The sequence below is a fragment of the Lemur catta genome, chromosome 2 (genome assembly GCF_020740605.2).
Source record: "Lemur catta isolate mLemCat1 chromosome 2, mLemCat1.pri, whole genome shotgun sequence".
NCBI classification, from domain to species: Eukaryota; Metazoa; Chordata; class Mammalia; order Primates; family Lemuridae; genus Lemur; species Lemur catta.
Window position 1 is genome coordinate 84,556,522 of NC_059129.1, and position 12,396 is coordinate 84,568,917.

Below are 12,396 nucleotides of genomic sequence, written 5' to 3' on the forward strand. Positions count from 1 at the left end.
AAATCTGTCATATACTTTATCAATTCAATTTTATTCTGTAAAGTTACTTCTAAAGCCCTCTGACCTACTCCATGCTGGACTTGTTCTTCCTGGGCCAGTTGCCTTTAGATTTTTTATATGATGTGCAGTTATGAATCTTTTTAAAAAGCACATACTTCCAATATTTGCATTATTTATTTGTTTATAAAATATACATTTTCTGTAATAAAGTAGAATGTACATTATGAAACATAAAAATAGAAAATTTAAAAGGCTGACATAAAAAAATAAATAAAAAGAAGGTATTATTTCTTTCTTGTGCCCCTAGTGATTGTCTCTTACTCACTAGGGTGTGAGGCCACGGCTCTAGGCCTGTTCACAATGGTTGACTTGAGACTTTCCTTTGCCATCAATCCAGGAATTCCTTTAGTCTATTTCTTGCATTGGACCTTGTTTCTTAAATTTTATTTTTCCTCCTTAGTTCTCTCCCTTATTTGGGTGGAGCACATCCTCTAGTAGCCTCCTAAGAAAAGATATAAGGGAGGCAAATTCCTAAGATATTCCTGTCTAAAATCTCTTCATTTTTAAGAGAATGAAAATAAAAGTCACAGACTGGGAGAAAATGTCTTTAAAGTCATATCTGATATCTGATAAAGGACTTGCATCCAAAATATGCAAAGAACTCTTAAAACTCAAGAATAAAAAATCAAACAATTTGATTTAAAAATGGGCGAAGTATCTGAACTCACCAAAGATGATCCTGTATACAGATGGCAAATAAGCATATGAAGCTTAACATTGTATGTCTTTAGGGAATTACAAATTAAAATGATAATGAGAAACCACTATACACTTATTAGAACCTCTAAAATCCAAAACGTTGACAACACCAAATGCTGTGAAGGAAGTGAAGCAAGGGGAACTTTCATTTATTGCTGGTGGAAATGCCAAGTGGTATAGCCACTTCGGAAGACAGTTTGACAATTTCTTATAAAACTAAATATGGTCTTGCCATGCAATCCAGCAATCACATTCACTGGTGTTTGCCCAAATGAGTTGAAGATTTATGTTCACACAAAAACCTATTATGAATATTTATAGCAGCTTTGTTCATAATTGTCAAAATATAGAAGCAACCAAGATATCCTTGAATAGGTGAATGGATAAACATACTGTGGAACATGCATACAATGGAGGATTATTTAGCGATGAAAAGAAATGAGCTATCAAACCATGAAAAAACATGGAGGAAACTTAAATGCATATTGCTAAGTGAAAAAAGCTAGTCTGAACTCTCAAAAATAAAAAAAAATTAATATAAAAATAACTAATCTGAATATATGATTTCATCTATATGACATTCTGAAAAAGGCAAAACTATAGCAACAATAAAACGATTAGTGGTTGTCACGGGTTCAGGGGGAAGAGGTGGAGCAAAGGGGATATTTAGGTGGTGAAACAATTCTGCATGATTCCGAGATGGTGGATACGTTTGATTATACATTTGTCAAAACCCATAGCAGTGTACAACACAAAGAATGAACCCTAATGTAAACTACGTACTTTAGTTAATAATAATGTATCAATATTCATTCATCAATTGTAACAAATGTATCACACCAATGTAAGATGTTGGTAATAGAAGAAACTGTAGTGGGGGATGGTGGGAAAGGGTGAGGATAGGGATGTATGGGTGCTTTCTCTAATTTCTGTTCAATTTTTCTGTAAATCTAATACTTCTCTAAAAAATCTTTATTTTATCCTCACTTTGGGTAAATAATTTGACTGGGTAGAGAATGTTAGGCTAAAAATAATTTTCACTCAGAATTTTTGAGACATTGCTCCGCTCCTTCTAAATCTCAGCGTTGCTAATAGAAATATCTTGTCATTTTATGTATGATCCATGGTATAATCTGTTCTCTCTCATCCATCCTCTAGACCTTTTAAAAATATTCTCTATTTTTAGTGTTTTTAAAATTTGAAATGATGCAGGTCTTTCTTTCATCAATTTCATTGGCTTTTTAATTTGGAGATTTATGCCCAGTAGTGCCAGGAATGTATATTATTCCTTTAATAATGTCCTTCTGTTGTCTTCGGTCTTCTCTCCTGTTAATGTAGATCTTTGGATTGATTCTCTGATTATTTTTTTAAATGCCAATATCTTTGTTTGTTTTGTTTGACCTTTTTGTTTTTTGAGGGTTTTTGTTGTTGTTGTTGTTGTTGTTGTTGTTGTATTCTCTGTTCTTTCCTAGACCTTATTTTCCAATTCTCCTATTGGATTTGTCATTTTTGTTATCATCTTTTCTTCTCTGAAGCTATTAATTGTAGAATCTTTAAAATTTTCTTCTGCTCACTGCATTCAGTTTCCTATGTACCCATGCTCCCCTCAATCCCCACTATTTATTTTTTTCTCTCATGTTGGAGGTTTTCCTCAAATTTCTGGTACAAAAGGATCTGCCCATTTATAGTTAAGAATAGAGCACTAAAAAGCTATTGGAAGCTTTTAGTGCATATGTGAGGCTGGTTGATGTGGAACAATTAATAGGCATAGAGCTTTCTAATTGAACTCCTTATATGTTGGTATACATTGGTGTCTTCAGATTCATTGCTTCCAGAGAAGAATACTGCTATCTCCTGCCTAGGACGTAAGACTGGCTGCTTGTGCTTAAGAGCTGACAGTGAAAAAGGCTGGCATTTCAGCATACAGCATGCAGATTTTCACTTGGTCCCTCTTTTCTTAGCAAAGTACTGTATCTCTACCTAGTTTCTTATGTCTGAAGACTTCCTGGTTCACTTTCTCCAGATCAAGGGTAAGGAAGGGTAGTTACCTGACCCTACACAGTAGGAATAAGAACCTGATTTAGGGATGGTTTAATTGCTCTTTATGCATATTTATCAGTGAATCTTCATCTTCAGCTCTCTGACTCACACCTATCCTCCTCAAAGGTGCCTACTGCCTCCATTTTCTGAGCTCTTCGAAGGTGGAAGCACTGTGGACCAAATCAGCATTTAAATAATGTAAGTTAATATTACTATTAATGTTATTCATTGCTGTACAGCACACAAATATTTTGATTTGACCTTCTTTTCTCTCTGCTAGGTCATTTACCATGTTCCTGTCTGTTTTCAATCTTCATAAATAAGGGGCTGAGATATAGTTGTGGTAGGGAGAAAAATGGCCCACCAAAAGATATCCATGTCAAAACCTTGGAATTTGTGAATGTTACCTTATTTGGAAAAAAGGGTATTTGGAGATGTGATTAAATTCAGGGTTTTGAGATTAGGAGATTACCATGGATTATCTGGGTGGGCCCTAAATGCCACCACAAGTATCCATATACAAGAGACATACAAAGTAGAAGAGAGACAAGAGAAGGAGGCAATGTGCCCACACAGGCAGAGAATGGATGGTGCAACCACAAGCCAAGGGATGGCTAAAGCCATCAGAAGGTGGGAAAGGCAAAGAATGTGTTCTCCCCTAGAGTCTTCAGATGGAGTGTAGCCTGTGCAACACCTTGATTTTGGACTTCTGGCCTCCAGAGTTGTGAGAGAATAGATTTCCGTTTTTTTGTTTTTTAAGAGATGGGATTTCACTCTGTTGCCCAGGCTGATCTAGAACTCCTGGCCTCAAACAGTCTTCCTATCTCAGCCTCCCAAAACAGTGGGAGCCACATGGCTGGCCATTTCTGTTGTTTTAAGTCACCAAGTTTGTAGAAATTTGTAACAGAGCCCTAAGAGATGAATACAGATTATCTCCTAGTTTTATCAAAGGTGGGATTTATGTTTCAGTTTTGTGTGTTCTTGGTTGTAATGGAAAGGAAGCACTTACTATTCATCTTGCAATTAGAAGTAATATGTCATAACTTAAATTTTCTCCAATTTTTGAACATTTTGGTTGCTTCTGGTCTTTACTATGATGTGTCACAGAGAACATGCCAGTGATAGAGAACTTAAAAAATATTTGGAAAAAATATTTTCTGGTTGTTTGTATTTATTACTCAATGGGTCTTCTGTTTATATTCTTTGTTTAAGTTTCTGATTATTTCCTTAAAAGAGTTCATAGAAAGTAAACTATAAGCTTGCAAATTAAAGGGTTCTAATCTTGGTTGTCAATGTCTACTTGGCTGAAAGTTTTTTAAAAACCTATGTATTCTATTTAAAAACCCTATTTATATACCCACTAGAGGTATAAGAGAATGCCAGTTTCAACCCAGCCTCACCAACAATGAGTATTATTAAAGTAATTGCTAATATAATACATAAGAGCATCTTATTTTAATTTTCATTTCTTTAATAGTTATGTTGTGCATTTATTCATATTATTATTATTTGTATTACTTTATGTATAGCTTGTTCATATCCTTTGCCCATTATTTGATCAAGATTTTAATATCTTTGTTGATATTAAAATCAAGGACATCATCTTTTTTGTCATATTAGTCTCAAGACTTTTCATAGTTTATTATTTGTTTTGAAATTTTTTGTGACATTTTAGAATATATAAAAGTTTAATACTTTTACCTAGTCAAATCTATTAATATGTCCCTTTGTGATTTCTTCTATTGTTTTATCCTTAGAAAGTTTTTCCCTAAACAAGGATAGAATTTTTTTTTTTTTTTTTTTTTTTTTGAGACAGAGTCTCACTTTATTGCCCGGGCTAGAGTGAGTGCCGTGGCGTCAGCCTACCTCACAGCAACCTCACACTCCTGGGCTTAAGCGATCCTACTGCCTCAGCCTCCCGAGTAGCTGGGACTACAGGCATGCACCACCATGCCCGGCTAATTTTTATGTATATATATTTTTAGTTGGCCAGATAATTTCTTTCTATTTTTAGTAGAGACGGGGTCTCGCTCTTGCTCAGGCTGGTCTCGAACTCCTGAGCTCAAACGATCCGCCCGCCTCGGCCTCCCAGAGTGCTAGGATTACAGGCGTGAGCCACCGCGCCCGGCCTAGAATTTTTTTTTAATGATGTAAATTTTCACATTTATCTTTGGGATTTATTTTGGTGTATGATATAAGGTGGACATCTAATTCTTGTCCTGTTAGAGTAACCAGTTGTCCTAAATCATTTATAGAGTAGGTGTTTCCCTCACTGATTTGTGTTGTTATTATCTATCGAATTATAGCTTACATTGGTGTCTATTTGTAGAACAGAAGGTAATGCAGCAAATATAATTTTACCTACTATCCAATACTACAAGCTGTGACATCTTAAAAATTTGTGTTTGAAGATATTTTTAAAATTACTAATGAGGTTTAATATATACAATCCCTTCTGTCTGTAGAAGCCATGAGTTATGGGTATTTTATGGGTCTCTAATCTACATTTCACATTTTTGCTTATTACAAATAAGCAAAGTATATTTGTAAAGAATTGTTTTGCGTTTTTCAAAATAATTTACATTACTGTTAGTATAATTTTAGTATTATAACATGGCTTATTGACTATTTAATCTTTTCCCCATTAATTTTGATACCACTTGTACCAAGTCCCTGTATATACATAGGTCTGTTTCTCTACTTTCTATTCAGTTTCCTTAACTCATTTATACATCTTTGTGTCAATATCTCAGTCTTAATTACTATAGCTTTATAATAAATCTTGTTACCTAGCAGGCAATAGCTCTTTCCTCAGACTTATCTTGGCTTTTCTTGGACCTCTAATTTTCTATATGAATTTTAGTTTTAATTTGTCACATAAAAAATCTTCCTGGGATTTTGATTGGGCTTAGATTATATTTATAGATTAATCTGAGGAAGAATTAAGATCTTTTCAATACTGACTCTTTCCATGATATGTCTAACCATTTATTTAGGGTTTTTTTACACATTTGATTTTTAGATATTATTTTCTTTTTCAATCCTTTCTTAATTTTAAGTTATTTATATTATGAAATGAAACTTACTAACACTATACCATTGCAATTTTGTTGATAAATAAAAATAAAATTTATTGATTAAAAACAAATCTAAACTAAAAACAAAAAAATTTTATGAAAATACTATGGATACTAGCAATAACAGTAAACAGAGAATGTTATTTTGAATTCTTATCTCTCTGAACTTACTTATAAAATTAATTACAATTTGGGGTCACATGTGGTGGCTCGTGTCTATAATCTTAGTACTTTGGGAGGCCAAGGTGGGAGGATTGCTTGAGACCAGAGTTCAAGACCAGCCTAAGCAATATAGTGAGACCCCATCTCGACAAAAAATAGAATAATTAGCCAGTTGTTATGGTGTGTGCCTGTAGTCCCAGCTAGTCAGGAGGCAGAGGCAGGAGGATTGCTTGAGCCCAGGAGTTTGAGGTTGCAGTGAGTTATCATGATACCACTGCATTCTAACCCTGGCAACACAGTGAGACCCCATCTCAAAAAAAGAAAGAAAGAAAAAGGAAGGAAGGAAGGAAGGAAGGAAGGAAGGAAGGAAGAAAAAAGGTTATAATTTGGAATCACTGGCTAGAAATACACTTATGGGTCACTAGAGGCTTTACATCATCAACAGCCATCAAGGTTCACACTTCCAATTGTCTTATAATATTTTTGGATTAGAAGCCACATAAGTCCATATATTGTTATTGGCTAAACTGTCTCTTAAGGGTTTTTTTTTTTAAATCTATAGGCTTCTCCTCCAGCTTTCCTTTTTTTTCTTTACAATTTATTTGTTGAAGAAACCAGATTGTTTGTCCTGTACAGTTTTCCAGAGTCTCAGTTTTGCTGCTTGCATCCTAAGCATGTCATTTAATATGTTCCTTTGTCCCCTGTATATCCTACTAATTAATAATTAAATCAAGAGGTTTGACCCAATTAATCTTCAGCTATTTTGGCAAGGCACGTTTGTTAGTGGCATTGTGTTAGGAGGCATATAATGTCTGCTGTGTCTATTGTGACATTATTATATTTGTTGGTATAAAATGTCTTGATCCATTAATTTGTTAGGGGTTGCGGAATGCTGATATTCTAATTCTATTATTTCTATCTTATTTCTTAGCTAGAATCCTTGCATAAAGAGAAATTTGTCCTCATCTACTTTTGGTTACCTAAGAGTATAGTTCATATAAGAAAGGGGGTAAATGCTTGATGTTTTTTCCTTATTGACCAGTTTTCTCAAAAAGACTTGGTTCCTTAGCATCCTCCAACAGTGGCAATTTGTTTTCTTTTCTTTTTTTCCACAGTGTGTTTATAAACTCATCAATTTAAAATTTTAAATGTGTTTCAATACATTTTAGTTATTATTTCATTATTATTTTCATTGATGCTCAAATTTTCCCATCTTTGGCCAACAGGAGCCCCTTCAGGTATATTCCTGAGTTCTTTGGACACTCTAGTAGTCTTTGATAACATTCTTGCCATCTGTTTTTTAAAATACATATTTTTTATTTTTAATTATTATGGGTACGTAATAGTTGTATATCTTTATAGGGTACATGTGATGTTTTGATACAGACATACAATGTGAATTAATGAAATAAGAGTAATTGGAGTATCCATCACCTCAGGCATTTAACATTTCTTTGTGTTAATACCCTAACTTATTGTTGTTTATAGTCACTTTGTTGTGCTATCAAATATTGTTTATTCTATCTACTTATCTAACTACATTTTTGCACCCATTAACCATCCCCACTTTATCTCCCCCTTCCCACTATGCTTGCCATCCTCTGGTAACCATCATTCTACTCTGTCTCCATGAGATCAATTGTTCCTAATATTTAGGAGCTTATCATGATATTTCCATTTCAAAATCAGGAAAACAGGGCTTATACTTAAAATATCTGATCTGACATCAATACTGTATATATACATATATAGTGAAATATCTTTCATTATATTTTTACAGCAATCCCTCCTTTTCTTTCCATCCCAATTGACACCACAACAATCCAGGCCCTTGCTAACCTATGCTTAAATAATAAGGTAGTTTTCTAATGGGTTTTGTTCTCTCTTTTCCTCCCTTCCACAACCCATTCTACATTTCACAACTAGATGGGCAATTTTAAAATACCTATTTGACTCTGTTATTTCCTCATTCATAAAAAAAACTTTGGTATTTCTTGATGTATAAAAGATAAAAATCCATGTTTCTTATGTTGTTCAGTGACCCCTACCTACCACTTCAGTCTCATCACCACCCTTCTAATTCATCTATACAAACATGTAGTTTCAATTACACTGTCCTCGAAACATAGTTTTCATATTTCCACCTTCATGTCTTTGCATAAGAAATTATACTCCCTGAAATGTCCTTCTTTTCTTCTTTCTGCATCTAAATTATATAAAATTTTTAAAATTGTTGCAAAAACAGAACTGAGTGGACCCTTCACTCAATATTTGGTTCCTACTCAAGGCTGATGATGCCACATACTTCCCAAGAGAACAAGAAAAGCTTTATTACTCACATAATGAGATTTTGTGTGGAGAGCAAGCAAGTCTCCCACATTGGTCCAAAAACGTCTTGAGAGAGCAGGGAAAGTAAACTGGCTCAGCTTTTATTGTGATTAAGGAGTGGGGTTGTGGTTAGGGTTCCCACGTGGGTCAGGGCTTGTATGGTTTGAATTTACTGCTAGCACCAAAGGAGGAGCACCCAAGTTTCCTATTGGCTTGCCCAGATATGGGGAGAAGGGATACAGGCACGATGGGGCTGAAAGCTACCAGCAGTCAAACACTAAAGATGAAGTCAGACTGTTTATTATAAAGCCCCAATCCAAATCCTTCTGGGTTCCCTCAGTCATCATTCCCTCTTCTGAACTCCCAGCATTCCACGTATGCTGCCTCATACTGTTACTTAACTTTTCCTATAATTGATTTATGGAAATAAATTCAATTACTTTAGAGTTATACCTCCAAGGGGTGAATCCAAGTTTTATAGGTCCTGAAGTGTATACAATTTGGAGTATGGCATAAACACCCCAAATTTTCATAAAGATCCTTTTTGTGAAAAAGAATATAAAATAGGTACAAGGTCTTGAAAAGGACTGTGCCTGTGAGGGGCCCTGAAGCTTTAACTTTGTTAGCTTTATGGTAAATCTGCTTCTGCATTCCCTTTATGAACTTAAAATTAATTTCTTTCTTTTTTTTACATTCAGTAAAGTTTACTTCTATTGGTTATAGTTCTATGAGTTTTTACACACGTCTACCTTGATTCTTGTAATCACTATGATGGACAGGGTACAGGACAAGTTCAACACAGCAAAGAATTTCTTATGTTGCCGCTTTGTATCCAGACTGTCCCACACCTTCTTGTATATATTGACTTCTCCGTTAGATTATAACACTTTAAAAGCAACAGCTTTGTCATATTGTATTTCTCTAGCACAGTGCTTGATGGGCAGTGGACATCTGGTAAGAGGTTGTTATTAATGACAATGAGAAAGATGACATTTTATTTTATACTAAGAATGGATTCCTAGTAATGAATAAAGATATTAAGTATATTCTCTGACAAAGATTAGATAGGAAGCCTTCCATTAAACCAAGTCAGATTCACAAAAATTTAAAAATTACCATGTTTTGTTTGAGACCATCAGTAATGAAGTTTGTGAAATTCAGCTGGTTTGGGATCCCTCCCTTTGCTTGCATTTGACTTAATTGGCACAGCATAATGCCTTGAACATGTTGTAATGTTTAATAATACTTGGTGATTTAAATTAGTGAACTACTATAACTAGCTGAATTAGAAGTTACTAAGGCAAAACTCTAACCAGCATTCTTTTAAAAATATACCTTTTCAAAGAAGCAAGTTGAGAAGGCAGAAGGAAATGTCTTTTGCTGAAATATCAATTGAGATATTAAATAACTCCTTTGTAACCTCAATGTCCCAGTATCCAAAATGATTTTGTATAGTACAGATCAGATCAGTTTTGACCAAGCTCATCTACAATGAATGTATACCTGAATTACTGTTTTGGCAGTAGAATCACCACTACTAGACCTTAAATTTTCACTTGATCTGAAATTGAAAGTGGTTTTCCAAACAAGGAAAGGAGGAAGCAAAATGCTTTTCTCATTTCCTTAACGGCTGATGATGAATTGTTTTCAAATATCACTGCATACCTGACCTTCAGCAGGAAATAATTGTGCTGTGGTTTGCTCATTGCAGAGCAAGGGAAGGGTCACACAACTGGGCATTCCAGATAAAAGTCCAATTAATATCAAAATAGTTCCTTACAGAGTAAAGAGAAGAAGCTAAGAAAGCATAAACTTTAGCTCCCAAATGCATCTTCTTTCACTGTGATTAATTGTATTAACCAGTGTGAATACAACCTGAGAGGAAGGTCAGTTCTGTTCCCCTCCGTCTTTCTGCCACTCACCTGAAAATCTAACCATCAGAATGTCATCAACAACCAAGTGGTTTCCTTGTTTAGCAGGACAGCAAACAGAAGGGCTGGTGAAACTTCCAAGAAAAAGCAATCTTAGCAGCAGCTGGCAGCCAGCCAACGTAGAGTTCTCTGGAGAATCGAAGACATTTTTATCCCCATTTATAGGCCTGGGGATTTGAAACAGTGTGATCATTCCCTGAAGAGGAGCACAGGTTTACAAAATGCCATCTTTCATAATAGTGCCATATAATGTATTTTAAAGCTGGCTAACAGTTGCTTTATTCACCTTTATGTGAAAGATTTATCTGCATAGGCCAGACTTCAGGCTGTGGATTATTCACCATTGTGTCTAAAATGATAAGACTAGTTATTTCTTGTGTTCAATCCTTGTGGGGAATTAGGTGGCCATTCCTTTGCCTCTTTGGTTTCACTCTCCTTAATTCTCAGGCAATTATAATCATCCAAATTTGGTTTGATTAGCATAGTCTAGACTTGCCACAAGAGTCTCCTAATACATTTGTTCTACAATCAAGTCCCACTTGGACACAGTAAGCCCCGTATTCATCCGGTATGTCATTCAAATAGATACCAAAGAGAGATGCGTAAGATCTTTGGCACTTGACGATGACAAAGGAGTGAGGTTGCAGCATGAGGTTCAGAGACCAATCCAGTAATAGGAAAGATAAAGGCAAATAGAGGCAACAGAGCTCTGATACTGCTGTACTTAAGATGCATGCATTCAGCCACCATTTAGGGACAAAAACTGATGACAAAGGAGTTGTGATTTAAAAAAACAACAACAAAATTTCTGTAAAATTTATCAAATAAAGGAAGACTTTATTAAAATGAATCTCATGGCTATCCAAGGACAGGAACTGCAGGGTGAAGAAAATTCTGTTTCAAGAGTTACATTGCTTTTTTTTTCATGGTGTCCCCTTTGTGAATTTTGTGATTTTTGCCTGAAAGCTGCTTTTCTTTTTCTTCCTTCCTTCCTTCCTTTTTTTTTTTGACTTTATCTGTGGGAATCCTTTGAGAACTAGGTTGAAGTTAGGACTACCAACCCAGGCGCTGTATGAAGTACATTTCTGTGCTTAAAGTTTTTCAGACTACACAGATAACATTTGGACTGCAAGCCATGTGAGGACCGGCTTGTGTTTATAAACACTGGTGGGAGATTGTTTAAACCTCCACTCAGCTCCAAGATCAAGAGAGACATGAAGACTCATATCCAGAATACAAAAGGAACTCAAACAACTCAACAGGAACAAAACAAATAATGCCATTAAAAAGTGGGCAAAGGATCATGAATAGACATTTCTCAAAAGAAGACATAGAAATGGCCAACAGATTTATGAAAAAAATGCTCAATATCACTAATCATCAGAGAAATGCAAATCAAAACCACAGTGAAATATCATCTTACCCCAATCAGAATGGCTATCATTAAAAAGACAAAATTTATGAGGATGCGGAGAGAAGGGAACTCTTATGTACTGTTGGTGGGAATGTAAACTAGTACAGCCACAATGGAAAATAGTATGAGATTTCTCAAAAAAATAAAAATAGAATTACCATTAGATTCAGCAATCCCACTACTGGTTATCTACCCAAAGGAAAAGAAATCAGTATCTCAAAGGAATAACTACACTTGCATGTTTATTGCAGAACTATTTTACAATAGCACAGCTATGGGATCAACCTAAGTGTCCATCAACAGATGGACGGATAAAGAAAATGTAGTATGTATATACAATAGAATACTACTCAACCATAAAAAGAATGAAATAATGTAATTTGCAGCAACATGGATGGAATTGGAGGTCATCATCTTAAGTGAAATAAGCTGGGCACAAAAAGCAAATATTGTATGTTCTCACTTACATGTGCGAGCTAAAATATTTGAACACATGAAGGTAGAGAGTGGAAAAAGAGATAACAGATCCTGGGAAGGTTGAGCAGGGGAGAGGGGAAAGAGTCAGCTTATCCTGTTTAGGCAGAATTTTTAGCCTTCCAGAATTCCAGCTTACTGTGGCTTTCCACAACTAAGGTCTCTTTGATTCTGATTCTGTCTTTACTGCTATTTGCCTCGTAAAGAATAC